General features: G+C 38.8%; 1 protein-coding gene across 4 annotated transcripts in view; it reads left to right on the top strand.

Annotated features, from left to right (window-relative positions):
- Positions 1-19,634, top strand: part of ADD3 (adducin 3) — a 91,301-nt gene that overhangs the window by 19,438 nt on the left and 52,229 nt on the right. For all 4 annotated transcript variants that reach the window (XM_066190952.1, XM_066190956.1, XM_066190954.1 and 1 more), the window contains exon 2: positions 13,385-13,430. The gene's annotated coding sequence lies outside the window, so the exon portion shown is untranslated. The remainder of the gene's footprint in view (positions 1-13,384; positions 13,431-19,634) is intronic.

The raw sequence follows: 19,634 nt of genomic DNA, 5'->3' as shown, positions 1-19,634 counted from the left end.
CTGGTCAGAAAGTGGATTCAGATTGAGACCACCCAATAGTCACTGAGTAGAAGTCATGGCAATATGTGTGTTTTCATTTAGTATAAACATTTTTAACTTAATGACTTCCTGTTTCTAAGGATGAGAATAATCTTGCTTAAAAAAGGAGGAGGAGGAATATTAAAACAGAAAACTTGCATGCATGACTGCCCTTTGCTAGCAAGCCTATAAGCTGATGCAAACTTAGGAGAAAGCTCATGACATGTTTTGGTAATTGCAACTTGAAGTTCTTAAGGTATTTGTCAAGTAGTTATGGTTGTTTTCCTACAATCACACAAACTTGTGCATTTTGCCAATATGGAAATTGGACCAAGTAACGGGTTTGTTGAATGGAGCAGCAAATGGGGAATGAGTTGATGTCCAAGAAGACATAGAGGGGAGAATACAGTGCTTTAAGTAGTGTCTTAATAAATGTTACACTGGATAGGATTTCTGTTTAAGTAGGTAACAAGTCCCTGTTTACGTTTTGAAACCTGGTCTGGATAGGCAGATATTACTATAAAAGAGTAAAAAGAAAAGCTTAGTTAAAACCTCACGAATAGACTTGAATCATTAGAACATTCGACAAATTAAAGTTGAAGGTGTCTGTCCTAGTTTTGTTCACTTTCCTAACTGAATTTGATGTACAAGTTCTCAATGTGACTGCCTTGTAGGAGTAACACGTGAAACTGGCTGGGTTTTTTTCTTGAGTTTGGCAGTTTCAGCCGGGGAAAAAAATGAGTTGCAGGGATAGGTAAGGGCTTGTGTTGGCTGAGGTGCACATACTCAAGAAATCTTACAATTCTGTAGTACTGTTTTATTTTACACCTGTGTGTGGATTAATTCTGCTGGCCTTCAATGTGTATCTCATGCAGTCTTGCATCACCATTTAATGGAGTGTTCTGTTTGATCAGCACATGTTCCTTTCCCTTTTTTTAAGTAACTTTTGTTGGAGGGATCCAGGTGTGTGCAATAAATGCCTTTAGCCTAAGCTGAGGATCTTATAAGCAGTGCAGCTACTGGGAGGTGACTTTTTAAAGTCGTGGATTTATTTTCCTGTATTGTTACTTTCATAGATTTTCTTCATAACTTAAAATAAATATAACCACAACATGAAATTTAGTATCTTGTGTTTTACCTGTAAATGGCAAAAGGTGTTAGAAAGCAAGGCCTGGGTTGGAAGTGAAGACTGCTGCACCATACAGCAGACAGACTTTCTTGTCTCACTTACACTTTTCAGTCAGTGTTAGCCACAGAAATTCCTTATTTTTAATTTCCAACCTAAATTCCTAAGCTATGGAACTGTCTCATTAAAGCCTAATCTCCCCTTAATAATATTGTCATGAAATAAAGCTTTACACTTGCTGAAATTTGTCTTAATAGCATGGACAGTGGTCCAAGGAATTTTTTTAGTATCAGGCAAAGAGGACAGCAGTGGTTTCCACTGCCTCCCTGGCATGTCTAACCTGGACATTCTCATCTCTTCAGTTTTGGCCCTTCCTTTGGTAGGTTGATTTCTGCAAGATTTACTTGCTGTGTTAGGAAGAAGTAGGCTGAAATGAAGAAAATCCTACCTCCTAAACATGCCTGGAGTGCATGCTAGGGCTCATTTCCACAGCAGGCATTAGGAGGTTAGTTGCTTGCTCTGGGTATGGCTTTCTTCCTCTCTCTTAAGCTGGTATTTGCTCCTCAGCACAGGAGCTTTTGAGTACAGCCACACTATGTGGGCATTTTGGATGCAAAACCAATCACACTTTGCTTGAACAAAAAGGCAGTAAGAGGCAGCGTCCTTCTGTTTTGGAGAAATACAGTTCATCTCTCTTGGAATAACTCATAGAGTGTGTTCGGTAAGGAAAGGCATTGAGATTCAACAGGGAAAAAATGCTTCATTATATATACACATATATATACATATATATGTGTATATATATATATATATATACACACATATATGTACATATATGTGTGTATATCTATATATATCTATATCTGTGTGTGTACGTATATGTATATAAATCCCACTGAATACAGAAGGTAATCTTAAGGAAATGTGTTCTTGCCAAAGCCGAGATCAAAGTTACTTGATGTTTCCACATTGTGTTTACAGCTTAAACCATTGTTCTGATTTGCATTCAGAATGCTGCATGTGACAAGCCATTATCTGGATTATTCAGTGTGTATAATTAGGCATTTACTTTCTTTTCCTTTCAGAGTGTCTGTGCAGATTTTAAAAATTTGAAGTAAAAAATATCTGTGCGCTTTGATACAGCATTTGCATAATTAATTTGAGAGGTTGGTCAGAAGGATTTTTTTTGAAGCTTTTGTGCCTAAAATAGGTTTCATTGATTTATGGATAGAGATGAGTATTGATGTGTGTTCTGCAGTGGAATTGCATAGTGGAAATAATATCCCAGCCTGTGGTAATGTATTTGGGATTTCAGGGCTGGGCTGTCACCTCTGGCCTTCAGGCAAACAGTTTTAGAAATAGGCACTGAGATTTTGAGGTGCATTGATATTTTCCTTCCGAAAAGGAAAGCTGTGCAAAAAGAATTGTCGCTGCCCAAACCGACACAGCAACCCAAGGAGAGTTCCCTCTCATGTTGAAATTAACCTTACTCAAACACCTGTATTGAAAGTGCTTTAGAAACATTTTCTTTTCAGTTCACAATCTGGTTTTCATTGAATGTAGAGGGGACCTGGATTTATACTGAAATGTGAATTTAAGATAATTTTTTAAAAACCAAGCAACAAACCCTTATATACTTAGAGAGAAATTGTGTTGCTGTGTTGTGAGAATGATGGATAACAAGAATTGTTTTCCCTCTTGCAGATGGGTACACATCTGCAACCTCTGTTGCTAAGCAGTGGGTTATGTGGCTGGTTGATAGAAGGAATGTTTCGTTTCAAAGTGCACCACATACCTCAGAAGTTTTAAATTCTCCAAGGAATTCTGGTTATTTTGGCCTGGAGGATCTCATCATCTGGAAGTCCCTGGTCTAGCTGCCCTTTGTGCCTGTCTGCATCCTGAGTGCAATCCCTGCACGTAGGGAGCAGCACCAGCTGGGGAGAGCATCAGGGGCAGCCCCATGTCATCGGGTTGGAGGGATGCTCTCCAAAGTCCAGTGCTCATCACAGCAGGGAAACCTGTTTGGCATTCATGGTGTGAAAATCTCTCTTGAAAATCAGCACCTTTTACCTGACCCACTTTGAGTTCTTGGACAGAAAAGTTTTCTGCCTCACTAGTTAAAGATTTGTTTTTCCTCTGAAAGAGGAACCACTAGATGTGGGCAGTCAGATTTTCTAAAAGTCACAGCAGAGCCTCTGCACGCATGAAGGAGCAGACTATATTAAGTGCCAGCTCTATTATTTTTGGTGTCTCTTCCTGCCCTGCAGTTGAGAGGAGTAGGCTGGCAGTGGCCGTGAGCTGGTGTGTGTCCTGCTTACGGCTCTGTGCTCTCCCTCAAACAGATGAGTGCCTCAGCAGTGAGGCTGCCAATTAAATTGCTGGTTCAGGATGCCAAAGATCCAATCCCTTAATTGGTTTGGAGGAATTTTGCTTCATGTGCCTTCTGCAGGTGATGCTGTGTTTGCTACAGAAGCAGCACAAACACAGAAATTTTGTCCCTTGGATTCTGCCCTGTTTCCTTAGAAACTAATTTCATACCATAACTGCAGACTGAGCATCAAGTCACTCCTTGTTCCCTCTGTTAGAAACATGTAAAATCAAATCGAGGCACACTAAGTGCAAATATATTAGTCCTCACTTCTTGGCAGATTCTTCTCTTCTTTGCAGTGAATATTCTCCTACTGATAATTTTTCAACTTGGATGCTCTAGAGAACAGGGCCCATTAGGCTGTGATTGGTATTCCTTTCATTAAGCTGTGAGGAGTTGTCACTGCTGGAAGTAAAACTTATTTTTAGTAGTTTGCATGAAACGTTCAGCTTGTGTCTCAAGAAAAGGAAGTTTGGGGTTGGCTAAATGCTTGTTGTCCATGTCTTCAAAAAGAAAAAACATTGCAAATTTTGAGGAAAATTTGAACAGCTTGAAATGGACGGGAGAAGTCCTTTTTAGTAGAAGTAATGCTCAACTGATAACAGATACCCTGGGGTTTTGTTTCTGATAAGTAATTTGGGCTGTGCTTCCCTAAAGCAGAGATATGTTGTATCTTCACAACATTTCTCCTACTTTTAATGACAAACCATGTTTATTCACAATGCTGGTCTTTCCTGAGTTTTGGAGATGAGAAAGAAAAAACTGGGAAAGGACAATGTTGAATTGTTCTAGAAACTGGCATCCATAAAAGAAAGCAAGCAGAATGTGGTAATGTTTGGGTGAGTTATTTCAGTAGTTATTTTTTCATGTAGGAATATTCATTACATTTTTAATTCATTATTACCCCCTTGCTGTGTATTTTCTGCTCTAATGAACTTACTGTGGCTGTGGTGTGCAGCCTACCACACATCTGTAATTGAGCTTCTACTCGTCCTACTCCTTGGTATTCCAGAAGAGGTGCTGAAGAGGCAAGAAGATACTTGACATGATCTTTAAAGGTCATTATGCCTCTGAAGGGTCACTTTGTTGAATTAAATTCAGAGGTTCAGCTTGAAAATAAGCAACAGTAGGTAGTTCTCTTTAAGCAAACACTCCTCTAGAAAAGTTTCTTCCTAGTACGTGTTTTCTAATTTATGTTACGCTGTAGTTCTAAATTGGCATTTTTCCCATATGCAGGTATTAAATTAGCTCATTAAACTGAATTAATATTTGGAATTAGTCAGATGTTTGGGGCAGGCATTGCAAAGCATTGGAGCTCTTCAGTTCCTAGTTGAAAAGTTAGCTGAATGTCAAGCATCGCTCATTGCTTTCATTAATTTTCCCTGTAACTAAGGCACCAATCTGGCTTTCATTTAAACTTGATGCAGATTCTGGTGCATGTCAAGTGGAGCAGAGTAAATCTGCAAAATAGCTTTTAATGATAAGCTATAGTTGACTACCTTTGATCGAAAGAGATAGTGTGCCCTGAAAAATAAGGTTATAAAATACTAAAAGGCAGACTTACACTGCAGCTCAGATAAAATAAATAATAGGTGGGGTTTAAGGACATGTGGTTGAAACTAAAACTGGTTAGAAGTAGTTTTTTGTCTTCTGCAGTTTGTGCTTTTTGTTCAAGTTTCCTCAGCACACTGGATCAGCACTGTTGGGAGAGGGGTTGCAGCACAGATAGTTTGATGAAAATACAGTTTCAAAGAAATTGTGCTCTCCTCTGTCCTGGAGGAGCCAAGACGCAGCTGTCACTGCCAGGGGGAAGAGCACCATTAAAATGGATACAAGTTCAAAAGTAAATGTTTGTCTATGTTCCTTTTAAAATTTGCCTCTGATCTTAGTTTGGCAATGGTTCATTTTATTTGCAAAGCTGTCACTTTTACTGTCTAAATAAACACTTTGGTACAATTACTTCTATCCTCATCCATCATACATGAACTTTCATGCTTTTTGTAAGGACTTTTGTGAAGAGGGGTTGAAAACTGAGGGGGAAAATAGTAATTCAACTTTTTTTTTTTGTTTTTGGCAGCATTAGGAAGTGATAAGTGAAGAAGTTGTATGACATCAGTAGAGCTCATGAGGGAGATTGAGTGAGGTCCCCAGAGAGAACAGTAATTTTTTTGAAAAAATGAGAATTTAAAAACTAACTATGCAGACAAGACAGGAAGATAGTAAGGAGATTTTCTTCGTTCATGAGCAAGTTTGACTTTTTTCTTAGTAATGTAAATACAGTCCAGATGGCTGGAAAGTACAAGATGCTCCCAGGGGTTAGGGTGGAGGTTGGCTGAATTAAGCTTTGCAGAAGTCAAAAGTGAACGAGTAAGATACAGAGTTTAAAAAAAATAAAACTGTAGTTGGTTTTTATTCTTTCTCAGGTTTGCGTGCTGAATTGACTGCTTCAGGAGCATGATTAAATAAAAGAATATAAAGAGGCAATGTTTCTGTTTATAATGTCATGATAAAGTAGGACCAGTACCAGTGAAAACATATTTTTCTTTCACCAGTGGGGTTGGTCAGTTTGTAAACAAATCATAACCTCAACTTCCAAATACAGCTTGTTCTAATAAATAAGGGGCTTGGTCTTTCAGAGATGAGGAAAAATATTTCAAGGTCTTTATGGGCATTATTAGCTTTGCAGCAATGATTTCAAGATCTTTATGAACATTATTAGTTTTGCAGCAATAATTTGGTGTGATGGATCCAGCCATGGCTTTATCCATAAGTTAATGCTGGAAGAAAATAATATCATACATTTGAAGTTTATGTTGTGAAACATCTTCTGATCCTCCATTGTCAGGCAAAGATTCCTTGTGGTGGTTTTGTCATGTCTTGATGCAGCTGGGCTAATTGCCACACTAATCACCATTGGGAGCATGGGGAAAGTCTTCTCCAGCCCTTCCAACTTCAGCTGCAGGTCTTCATTTTTATTTCCACTATTCTCTTCCTGTTTGCAGGCACAGTATGAGGCGAGTTTTGACAGTCTCAGAAAGAGCTGCAGGATGCCAGCCACCTAACTGGAAATGCTCAGAAGTAATGTTGCTGCAGTAGAATGAGAGTTACACTTCAGCTTCAGAGCAGAAAGACAAAACTGTATGCAAGTGCAGGCTGAGAGGTGTTGTGGATTTGATGGCTTGCAAAATAAAACCAAAGTAGCAGTAAAGGAATAGGCGAGAATAGAAAGGAGTCAGTGTCTGCTGAGATGATTGAAGCATCAATTTAGCAAGAATCGCTTCTTAGTAATAAAAACATCCTGAACAAGAAATTTTGTCTCAGGGAGAAGAAAGCAGGAAACCTGTGTTAACAAAGGGTGAGAAAGAAGTCATGCTGGGCCTTCACATTTCATTTTCTTTTTAAAAAGGAATGTAAGATTTTTTTTCTTTCAGGAGATATTTAAAATCTGAGATGTCTGAATACAAGAATATATTTGGAGTGAGGAAAAAGAAAAGCAGAGGGGGGAAGAAACAGGTTCAGAGGCATTAAATAGCAGCTGAAAAATGCTTGGTGTCGTTTTCTTCACAATTGCCCAAACCTTGGACATAGCTTGAAAATTGTTTTGCTTAAATGGATTTGGTGTAGCTTTAACCTGTGCTTTTTCATTTTTTGTAAGGAGGGCTAAAGGAGCAGTGTCTGCCTCCTCTTGACAGGCTTTTTGAAGCTGCAGTTAGCACTCATGTTTTGTCTGGTTTGACATACCCATTACTGGAAGAGATGCAGTATATTACAGTATATTAACACACATCTTCTCTCATGCCAGTCTCAGCAGGGACCTCACCTCCTTTGAAGGGAGCAAGGGGAGCAGAAATCTATAATGCAGAAACTGCTTCCCTTGGGCCAGTTAGGTCTGTTGCAAAACTGTACCCAGCAGCTGGATAAGGCCATTCAGATGATTTCTAACAGTGTCATTTCCCATTGCTTAGACTGTATTTATGTGAAAATTTAATAGTGCAGTACTTAAAATACCCCACCTGAAACTAATTTTATTCTTGCTGAGAAACAGTCATTAAGATAGATACCAGACAGCAACTGAATTCTTTACAACACTGAACTGTTGAGCACTGGGCCTTTGTTAGTGGGGTTTATCAGATGGCAAAGGTAAAATGAAATAGCTAGTATTGCTCTAAACAATAACCCTTAAGGTAAGTGGGAATTAACACCATCATTTTCATATGTATTTATTTCAGCCAGAGGTCATAATTAAAGCTTTTCAGTTACTCTTCAATAGCTTTGATTTGTAATATCTTTCTAAAATCAGCCTGTGCTTCTTTATCAGCACCAAAGCTTCTAGTGATTGTAGTGCTAATTCAACATGAGTATGAATGTTACATAAATTTTGCCTAGTAGTTTCTTGCCATTCTGAACATGCATCTTGGTGCAGTGACTGTAGGAAAAATTAAAAAAGAACTATCCATTTTAATGAAAACCAGCAAATAATTTCTTGCATGCTTGGTATTAATCTGTTCTAATTCCGGTAATTGTGGTGTGCTGTAACTACTGCCTTGCTTTCCAGTCTGCAGAGTTTGGATAGCTCTCCAACATCACCAGGGAGATTAAGTTGAAAAGTTTTTGGTACATATTTTTTTCTTAGGATGTTGACAGCAATAAAAATAAAAGGTAGTTTTTGAGTAGTGTTCTAAATTTCAGCACATTTTGACATATCAGCTGAAGTGGGGTTTTTTATCTGGTTAAGATAAAATCTGGGAAAATACGTTTTGCTCTACTATTATAATTAAACCAAGCTGTTTCTGTGTATAATTTATGAGTAGAACTCCAAAATCAGCTAAACAGAAGGGGAGGTTCACATGTTTGTAACTTAAGAAAAGTAGAATTCCACAAGACCAGCAGTGTGCTGTGATGTAACATCAGCTTTTTAGAGTTCAGTGGGCATCCCTTTGAAAGAAAAGATCAAGAGATGCAATAATTTAAATAAAGCCTAGCTTGAAAATTTTGGCTACTGGTTTAGTAACTCCTGGTAAATGGTTTTGTATGTGAAAATATTATGATATGTAATGGCTATTTTATCATTGGTGATCTCAGAATATAAAAGTGCAGTCAGTATTGACATGTTTCGTTTATGATGATGACCTCTTCCTCTGTGGAGCCATTGGAATCGGTTTGCTGTCAAAGCCTTGTGGCCCTGTTTGGGACAGTAGAGCCATATTCATTCTCCTTTTAGAAGAGCATGAAGGCTTTTATTATGTTCCCTCTTGAAAGGGGAATTCCAAAATTTGAAATCTTGTAAGAGTGGTTTCCTTGGCTACAAGAGTAATAATCTCTTTGCCATGGATTGTAAACACTTCCACACAAGCAAAATCTTTTTATGTCTCTATCTGAAGTTAAGACATTTGTCTGCCTTTTCTACCATCCAAAATTCTTGGCTTGTTTGGCAAACTAACTCCATAAAGCTTTGTCTTTCATTGGCTTTGTTTGTTTTGGTTTTTCCTTTTGGAAACAATTTGGTCTCTTTGTAGCACATTCGAGTTTTGTTCTCCTTTTGTGCCTTGTTCCTCTTGCTTTGCTTCAGCTTGAATTGGGAGAATTAAGTGCAGTTGTAGCTCTGATTAAAATCTTGCCTTAACTGAGTTGCAAATTTGCAATGACATATATTGGTCAGGGTGCTGATGTAGCACCTTTTCCCATTCCTAGTGCCTTCCTGAATTCTGTCAATACTTTTTTTTTTCTTTTTCAGTTGCCTGTGTTCATTTATCCTGTATTTCTCTTTTCACAGCATGAGGTTCAGCACAGAGTGTAAATTGCTTTCTCCATGATTGTGACTCGTTAATTATCTGTCAGGAAAATTAAGTCCCTTTGTAAGTCCTGTCTTGCCTTTCCCTTAAGGCATCTCTGATACTTGGTCTCCTTTGTGCAGGTTCTGGTAGAATGTGAGTTCTGAGTGCCATTGCTGCACAGACACACAAACGTTTCCAGCTTCCTTTGGAGGGATTCATGGTGTCAGTTGGCATTGCTCAAATAATCCTATATGGAAAACGTGGTGAGGGAATCTATCCATTAGACTGACATGGGATGTCATCTGAGGTACGAAGAGTAGCATTGCTTTTCCTTTCGCTGACTCAGTTGGGTATCAGCCCATGTTTTTGTGCCTTGCTAGCCTCACCTGCCTCACAGTCAGGAAATGCTGTGGGAGTGAGTCTTGTTACTGATATGCTGAGTTATGGTTGGGAATAGGGGCCTGTTTTGGGTTGACAGGGATTCTAACAGTATTTAGTGGAAATTTGACAAATAAGTAGAAAATCGCAGTTTTGTTTAGTCAAAGGTGCTAAATAATTAGACAGACGTGCTCTATCCAACCCCTAGGAAATACGTTTTTGTTAAGTTTCTCGGGTGCTGATTTATAGTGAAGATGTCTTGTGGCCCTGATATGACAGTTCTGTATTCTATTATATCATCTGTTTTGTATGCTGAGTGCTGAGAATGGAAAAGATGGACACATGGTTAGATTGTCAGTTGTTTCCAATGAAGAAATCTCTGTTTGGTGGAACTGTTTGCATTCCTGTGGTCAGCAGTATAAGGAAATACCATGTTATGAAAAATTCCCAATTGTTTCCTTAAGGGCTCTTAGAGTTGCACAATCTTTTGATGGTTTTGTTTGTTAAAAAAAAAAAAAACAAAAAAAAAAAAACAAACAAAAAAAAAAAAAAAAAAAAAAAAACAAAAAAACACTTAGTTGCCAGCTCTTCAGTTTGGAACTCAAAATTCTCTTAAATATTTACTTGAGCTTTGCTTTTATACTCAAGGTTTGGATTCAAACCAGAAGTGTATTTTCCTAATGCACACTGATCAGCCATTACAGTATGAGTAGCTGAGGAAGATTATAATTTCATTCCAAGGCATGTTTCTTTGGGATATCCCAACAGTTCCTGGACTATCCATCATTGTGATTACTCATAGTTTCTGGATGCAGCTCTAAAACATTACTTGTCTTAAGAGAGGGAGAGGTAGCTCTCAAGTAACCAAGTGGCTTTTGCACTTCAATTCTCAAGGTAAATGGTATTTCTGACACACAAATTCTTTTGTCCTACAGGCTGAACCCCACATTTAGCATTTAATTTGTACTTGCATTTTCAATATCCTGTTAGGAATTGTGTAGTATGTCTGATTTCTGACATATGCAGTTATTCAGATGTATTGCAGATTTTTTCGAAGCTGTTCATGTTCAACATCTATCTTACTGCTGTCATCTCTTGAGTTAAAATCCACCTCTCTTCTTAATTTATTCATCTAAGATTGCATATTGTTGTTTTCCCTGATCTGAGAGCTGACTCCGAGTTTGTTCTTTAATACGTGACTGTTACTCCTTCCCAGATTTTGTTTTTCCCATTCTTGATATGATCTGCATCCTTTGTTACTGATTGTATAATTTTATTTTGAGCGTGGGGGCATTTAACTGATGAACAAGAGCTGAGAATGTGACCTAAACAATGCAAAGTGCAGTGAAGACATTTCTTGACCAGTGCCTGTGTCAAAGTTTCTTGCTCATACTCCAGGGGTGGGTAGAATGGGATGAAAGACCCCGGTGGATTAAGCAGAAAGAATTAAGTCATGGCACTAAATGACAGAGTGGTTTCATAATGGTCACATATTTTTGTTGTTGTTCTAATAATGAGAATTTTGAAGGGGAGGGGGATGAATAGCTTGTGAAAGTGCATTGAGTGCTAATAGGGAGAAGGGATGTGAAGAAGAAGGAGATTGTGACAAAGAGCTTGTGACACAGGAAAAAAATTCGCTCAACAGCATATTATGTTTGCAGTGCCACAGTTTCTGGCTTTCTCCCACAGTAGATCCTTCTGCTGAGACCTGTAGGATCTCCAGCCTGTGCAGTGCCCAGAGGTGGGGACAGAGCTGGGCAAGGTGCCCATTGCTGTCCTGGGGCCACACTGACCCTCCTGGGAGGGAGCAGTGCTGTGCAGCTCTAGGGAGACTGCAGTGGTGTCAACCACCATCAGATATGGGTACCTCTGTGTTCTGCAAACCAGTGCTATTAGAGCTGGCAAAATTGGAGAGATTATTAAATTTTTCCTCTCTGAGAGTGGTCTATCAATGCCCTCTGGAAACAGTAGCTGCTGGCCTGGAAGAGAGTCTCTTCTTGCCTGTGACAGCTACGCTTAAAATAACATATCAGGAGCTTACGTAAAAATAGCATTCCCTTATCTCTAACAGTGTGAAGTAGATGAAAAATAAACTGTACTCATGCCAAGAATAAACAGTCACGTTAGAGTGTTTAAATTCCTGATGCTGTGGAGTACTCATGCTTTAGCATGGCATTTTGATGCCAATGGATTTCTTCTTCTTTCCCCAGTCACTGCCATCACTTTGTGTGCTCTGCCAGGGAGCAGTTGGCAGGACAGCAAAATGAGCAAATACGCCCAAGCCCCACATAGAGCACCTAGGTAGGGAATTCTGTCCCCCAACCTCCCCAAAATCTGTATTCCTGTCAGGTCTAAAAGTAGGTGAAATAATCTTGTGGCTGTTTACCTGTATTACACCTGTAATACTCTGTATACATTGTACATTCCTAAATGCAAACTTGCTGATCAAGGCGTTGACTTTATATAAGTAACTAATTCAGGGAAAATAGGCAATTTGAGCAATAACAAGATGCAATAGCGTCTTGTTTTTTACTTCTCTTGAAAGTTTGTTATTTTGCTTCAGAGTATCTTGTGATGATGGTGTCTTCCAGCAATTTTGTATAATTCTACTTGCGTTATTTTTGTGCACATTGGTTTCTTTGGAAGTCAGTTCTTTACTCCTGAAATTCACAGAGCACGTTGAATAATCCAGCTTTTAGTGATGATGGGAAATGGGATAACCAGGCTGCTGAAGTGTTGAAACTTGTGAAGTATTTGTAGTGTGATATGCTGAGAAGACCTAAGCAGTAATGCTTGAGGATACTACAGTGAAGTCATGAAAGAATAAAAAGTAAAATCTGAGAATGGTTGAAAGAGTCTGTTACAACCTGATGATTTAAAATGGGGTAACAAGTTGGTGAAAACTACCAGCTTTGCCTCACGGTAGGCTGAGCTCAGTGTTTTCGCAATGCATAAAATGTCTAATTTGCAATGGATAGATCTTAGAAAATGTAGCATATGTTTTGTATGCATGTATGAAATGAAGGAGTCTGGCCCCTGTCCCCTCGGAAAGAACTCTTTTTTCTTGGTGGAGTGACTGAGGGAAAAAGGAAGGTGATAGAAATAATTTGCCAGGTTTGACTGAAGATAACTTGTGGTCAAAGCATGTGAAGACAAAAGATGATAGAAGTACACAATTGCTATTTTATTTACTCATTTTACTTTCATGTTAGGAGATGAATGCCAAGAGGAAAACCCATTACTGCTCAGTGGTGGGAAAGGGTCAGAGCAGGGCGGCTGTTTCCGTAGGAGCTTTGAGCACTGTCAGTTTTTGAAGGGAGGTGTTGTGTTCCTGTCCTGTGTTCCTGTCCTGGCTCCACAGCTCAGTGTCTGCTCTGGAGTTCAGCTTCCTCAGGGCTACAAGAGGGATTGTAGATTGTGGCTGTGGTTTGTGGCTGATTGCTCTACTTCAAAAATGCAGCAGGTAGTCTGGATTTTCTGAGCTGTAACCTGGTCAGTGTTGAGATTTCCAACTGGGCATTCTTAAATGAGACTTCCCTTTGGGATTTTGTTGTGTGAAAAACGCATTATATGGTAACAAAATAAAATATAATTCAATGAAAAATTCTGAAAAAGAGCTCAAGAAGCTAAATGTTGTGTTGATACTTTAAGAATACAGTATATTCTAGTACTGTTGAGAAGCCTACCTGTGGTCAATCATGTCTTTTTTCTGTTTTACAGGTCAACTGTAATACTAGAGTGGAGGAGAGCTGTGGAAAAACTCAAGGTACCTAAAACGTTTTACTGCCTGAATTCTTGCTGTGTTCTAGTGTAAGAAATATTAAGGGGAATGAGGGAACTGAATCAGTGAGCTGCCACTTTTAAAGTGGTTTTATTAAAAACCACAGACAAAAAGCCCTGTCACAATAATCTCATTAGTGTTGTGCAAAATACTTCTGTGGGATGAAGTTTTACCTCAGCTTTGGTGCGTGTACTAGAGTCTGAACAAAGCTGCATGATACTTGCTCTAAATATATAATAGAACTGCCTAGAAATAAAGGTATTGAGGTGTCCTGTAAGTTCCAGCCCCAATGAGGTGGATATTCCCTCGTTGTACAGTGGGGTACAGGCACCAGCTGATGACAAATATCCTCAAAGACCAAGGAATGTGGTGCTTGCAGCTTTGACATTCTTCAGGGCAGTTAGCAGACTTGGCTGACAGCAGTTAACTGCTCTGTGTACCGTTCCTAAAGATGCAAAAGGAGTGGTATGAAGATGGCAGAACCTGAGCAGCGGCCTGGATTCTACAAGTTGGAACTGAGGATTCTTTTATACATTTTTTCAGACACTTCTGTTAACGTCTTACAAGTGTATCTGTGGTATAGATAACATATATTGTGTTGTGGTCTTTATTTTTATAATAACATGCAGCAAGCACTCTTACAGTGGAGTATTTTAGGGATTTGAGTGCCTGATCTCTTATCTGAAGTATTTTTTTTGTCTGTCACTCTTCTCTGTAGCTCCCCAGGTTTTTATTAAAATAAGACAGTGTTATAATTTGCATTTTCATGTCTGTTATGTAACTAAAAAAGGCTATATTAAAATAATCCTGTTGCTAGCACTTGGATAGAGTTCTTTTGGGGGATTTTTCTTACTTGGAGAAAGTTTTTCTCCTTTCTTTGCTGTGAAGTATTACCTGTGAGATGCTACACGTACCTTGCAAATGGAGCACTGTGAGGCAGAAGCAAGGAAGAAGTCAAAATATTATCACTTCATCAAAATGGAAAGACAATGGCTTTTAGTAATAAAAGCTGATTTTATACTTCTGTGCCCTTCAAATTGAGAGGAGCTGGGCTGCCTTCTTCCACTAAGAGTGCATCAACTTGTTGCTTGTGATTATTGATGTGATGAACTCTGGTCCTTTCTGTCCTGTTGGTGCTGAGTTTGCATTGTTTTTGCATTGTTTGTAGCTGTGTAGTTTGCTTGTGCCACACATGCAAAGGCAGTTTGCTGCAGATGAGAGTACGGTTTATATGGAATTAATTTCTCAAATTTCTACTGTTAATACAGCTTTTAGACATGAGTTACATCAAGTCTTTGTGATTGATAGAAAACAAAATGGGTTTTTTTCTTTTTGTTTAAAGAGTGTGTGAATTTAAAAGAAAGGGCAGCACAACTTACAGTCCTGATAAAAACTAAATGTGTTCAGTTCTTGACCTGCTGGTGGTAGTTATGCATACGTTGCAGGTGATACAAAATTACTACTATTTATTGGTCCTTTCACTTATGCTTTAAGATCATTCAGGTCATTGGTTCTACCTTTAAACTGAGGTCTTCTGTGATGCTTGGGGTATTTAAAATACAAGATGTTTTCCTGGGATCTTGGGAGACTGCTAGACATGGAGCCCCAGTGTGGCTGCATTCCCTGCAGTGTTGGACTGGCTTCTCCTGCAGGCTCCTGGTAAGATGAGAAGCTGGCAAAAAGCATAGAAAGGAATTAATGTGTAGCTGGAAAAAAGATACAAGGGACTCAGACATTTTATCTGGCGTCTCCAGTGCTGAAGAAGAGGTTTCTATCTCTTTGCTCATTTCAGACAAAGGGTTTTACTCTTGACATTTTTTTGCCCCTCACTGTGCAGAACCTGTCAAATCCTTTTCCTGACACTTTCTCCCCCATCAGTCTCTGAGAAAGACTTCAAAAGAGATTTTTTCCCAATTGCAAAAGGAACCAGGCATGGCCTTTCTTACTCACCCTGCATTTGAAGCATTGATAAGTAACATGTGGCTGGCTCCAAACTGCTGACTTTCCCAGCCATTTAAGAAAACACTGTTAGGAGTATGGTTTTAAAAGAAACTACAGGATTGTTCTCCCTTCTTTGCAATTGCTCTTTTGTGTAATGTGTCCCAAGAGGATTTATTCTTTTCTGTCTGAAGCAGTGAGAATTCACTACTGTCTTTCTGATTAACACATATTGAAAAGAAATGTCAAATTTTTAAAAACTTTTCCATATGGGAAGGTTTTCTTTATTCATCATCTGTGTCACGCTCTTTAAGTTGTAACTTTCTTTTTGTTTAATGCCTTTGGATCATCACTGTTTGGAAGTGCCCTAGCAGGAAGAAAAATACTATTTTTAGAACTTAAGACTGGGTAAGAGAAGCCTGGAATCGAAATCTACTGTCTTGCATAATTGTTTAAACATGCTACGGAGTTTGGCAGAGGTACAGACTGAGAGGTCTTTTCCATAAGATGTGGTTGGGGCTTCATCTTTAAAGGCACGGTATGCCTGAGGACAGCCCTGGTCCTTTTTTAAGAGTTAAGCTCACCTGAAGGGCAAGGCTGAAGATGAAGAGGAATGTACCCTGGGGAGTTTTGAGCTATTCTGTAACTCCAATCTGATGTATCTCATTATAATGATGGGAGAACATGGTAAAACAATGGCCTTTTTATTTCCTGCTCTAAGGAACAATCTAAAAGTAAATTGTACAAAAATACAGTAAGATGCAAGACTAATGTAAATCTGTTTTCCAATCTATCACCTGAATTGATTTTTCTTTTAAAAATAACAATAAAACCCCAAGACCTCCCTGAAATACGGATAGTGTAGCTGTGTTACCCATAACGATTTAACCTGGTCAAATAAAATTCAGCTTTGTGGGGAGGGCTCAGATCTTGAAACATTAAAATGTTCAAAGGACTTGTTGGGGCTGTTTCTGAAAATTTCTCACAGAACTCTTAAGTTTCAACAAGTTTGTGAAGTTGATTTTTTTTAAATCTCTCTCCCTCTCTCTTAGAAGCATATTTCTAAGCTGCTGTAGCATTACTCATTTAGTCTTTTGAAATTCCCCTTACACATAGTACTGAGGAAGAGGTCAAAGAAGGGCAGAGCAGGACAATTGCCAAAGTATTTTTGCATGTTACCAGTGTAGAGTTGGCTAAACCTTTTGTCTGTGCCCTACTGAAGTGTCAGCATTTACTGTCCCATTCCTGCCACCTACACTCACCCTACTTTCCAGGGTGGCTGCAGCAGCTCTGCTGGAGGTCATGTTCCTAACTAGGCTGTTGTAGTGTTGATGGTTTTGAGCCCCTGGGCTTTCTAATCCTTGAGAGAGGCTAGATGTGTTTGTGGGACTATTTTAAGCATATCCTTGAGTGCTTTCCTCCCTCCCTGCCCAGTGCATCTTTCAGCATTTCCTCTCCATTCTCCAAACAGCCCTCACCCTTCCAGCCCATCAAGGAGGAATTGGGATTAACATTGGCTCAAAATCCCTTTAGGCATGATGCTTCCTAGGTTCAAGCAAGGGAAAGTGTTTAATAAGTGCTTACTCCTGGATGTACAGTATTTCATGCAAACATGGAAAGACTGTGTTCTCCGTCTTCTGTCGGCTACCACCCCTGATGGAATCATATTTAATCCTCCTAGAAGACTGGGGTCCTCCAGATAAATGTAGATTTATTGTCCCCTCTGAGCCCCATTGTCAATGTACTTCCTGATTTTGGTCAGTTTTTTAATTGGTGCTGTTTAAGTTGCCCAGATGTGGCTCTTCAAACATCAGTGACTGTAGATAATCCTGTCTGCATGAATGATGAAACAGAATATGTGACACAAGTGTTTTTCTGCCTTAAATGCCTGTTTCCAGTAAATATTCATAAAAAGAAGTTGTCTTGCAGTCTGATAACAAAGACAAAATTAAACACGGATTTGGGTTTATGCACATTTCATACAATTATGTAATCTGATGCCTTGTTCTCCCTAGTGAATCAATTTAAAGCTTTTTTTATTCCTACTATGAGAAGTTTCAATGCATACAAGTCTGAGTCTTTGATTTAATCTCACTAAATATTTGTAGTTGCAGACAGTAATACTTGCTCATGCTGTATCTGCAGTCTGTGTTTTTTCTTGTTCGGATTGAAAGGTAACCACATTAATTGTGAAGACAATTTTCATTTAAAGTCCTGCATTTGTTGGGCTTTTCTTTCCTGTTGAGATGAAGAAACTCTCTGGAACTCAGTTCCTGTTTACTTGGCTGTCTCAACCTTGTCCTGTATGGACGTGACAACGGTGTTGTATCTCCTCCACTTCTCCATCTTTCCCTGCTGGTGGTACTGCTCATGCTGAACTGAGCTGTTCACTGTGACCAGTTCATCAAAGCACTGGAGCTCTGCCCAGATACTCATAACAAATTAAATAAAATGTGGGATATATTTGTGCAAGTTAAAGTAATCAAAGAGAATTAACAAAAAAAAAAAAGATTAAAGGAGATACTGTTCAACATTTCTATAGTTGTTGCCTTTCTCCTGAAAACATTCCTTGCTTTGTGTGTAGCTCCCGTTGCTTTCAGTAAATACGTGAAAGAGCTGTGGGGTTGTTGGTTGTGTTTTTAATCATTATTTAAAAAATAGAATGATTTTCAGCATAGATTGTTGTTACAAAATACAGCCTGGTTCTCTGTAACCTTGACACCAAGTGATGATTGTCTTGTATCAAAACAGCCAAACCTAAAGTTTCTCTGTCATAAAGAGAATAAATTTGAGCACTTGTACTGCTTCTCTCAGTGTGATGGAAAGCTGGAGTAGCTTAGAAGCTGAGGATGAGGAAGATTAAGAACTAAAACAGGAAAACATCACCCTAGGATACTTCCAGAATTGCTGCTACTTCGATGATCCATAGCAGTAAGGAAGGCTTATCTAAATTCCTGCAACCTTTTAAATGCGAATCGGGTGCTTGAAGCGAAGATGAAGATCCTGCTGCCTCCTCGGGCATGCTGCTAATCCCTGAGTTTGTACAGAATTTCTGTAGCTATTACTTCTGCTCTGGATTTAGGAAAAAGACATTCAGGTTTTCACAGCTTTCAAAGGCTTTATTTCTGTTATGTTAAAATACTGAATTGTTGGTGCTCCCTTTTTTTTTTTTTTCTTTTGTCTTTTGCCTTTTTTTCCCCATGAGTGCCTGGAACTTGTTGAAGAGTGTTGGATTGCTCTTTGCCATTTTCCCTTTCCGCGGTCCCTTTCATGGAAACAGTTTGCTGGCAGCAGATAAGTTTCTGTATCTCATTCCCTGTCAAATTCCTAAGTCCATGTGATAAAGAGTTTCATGGGAGGCAGGAGGAGGAAGAGGACAGTGTTCATGTGAAGTCTCTGATTGCAGCAGGGAGCAGAGGAGCTTGGTGGGCACCTCCAGAAGGAATTGTAGGGAGTGTACGTGTCCAGGCATGGGAGCTCTGGCGTTCACCACACAAAAACCTTTTACAGTTGACACAAGAAGACTGTTAAAAGTTAGTAGTGCAGATTGTTCTATCACATCCTGTTAATTATAAGTTAATGAAGAACAGCTCTGCAAAGAGGAGCTGATATAATTCTTCAGTTACTTGTGACACGGTGATCAGATTTTCAGCTCTTTGTGTGTGATGATGGAATTAAAGCTGGAAATGCTATTCAAAATTGGAGACTGGTATATTTTAAATGATCAGGCTTATAACTGCAAGAGAACAGATCTATCTTAAAATTAAATATTTTTTCCAAAAGGTAAACTCATTCTATTTTGCTACCATTATAGCTATTAATGAAATGGCTTTAAATGTGTCTCTCTACATCTACCGCATTGTACTTAATTTTTTTTAAATTGCTCCTTGGTTTAGGAATAAATCTGTCCCTGATGACTTAAAATTGCTGAATCTTTGTAAAGCATAAAAAATCCAAATGCAGCTAGATGTGTATTAGCTCACCATTGTGTCTTTACTGTGGAGATTGTTTGATTTTACCTGGTTTGACTTTATTCATCAGGTGAGTAGAGTGAATGAGTAATATGTGTTTTAAAGCTGGATTTTTTTCTAAAGTAGTTATAAACCTTGAAACTCTCCCACTCAGTAGGATTTAACTTCAGCAACAGCCTGTGGGTTTGTGATTTTTCCCCCCTTCACTTACTGAGCTGTATTCAGAAATTACAACATCCTTAGCAAATGCTGATATTTACAAAGTTAGTTTTTTGTTTCC

Source organism: Chamaea fasciata, unplaced genomic scaffold (genome assembly GCF_029207755.1).
Source record: "Chamaea fasciata isolate MVZ Bird 193981 ecotype frontalis unplaced genomic scaffold, bChaFas1.0.hap1 SCAF_9, whole genome shotgun sequence".
Lineage (NCBI taxonomy): Eukaryota > Metazoa > Chordata > Aves > Passeriformes > Sylviidae > Chamaea > Chamaea fasciata.
The sequence above is the reverse complement of the archived record's forward strand: the minus strand, read 5'-3'. Positions and strand labels throughout refer to the sequence as shown.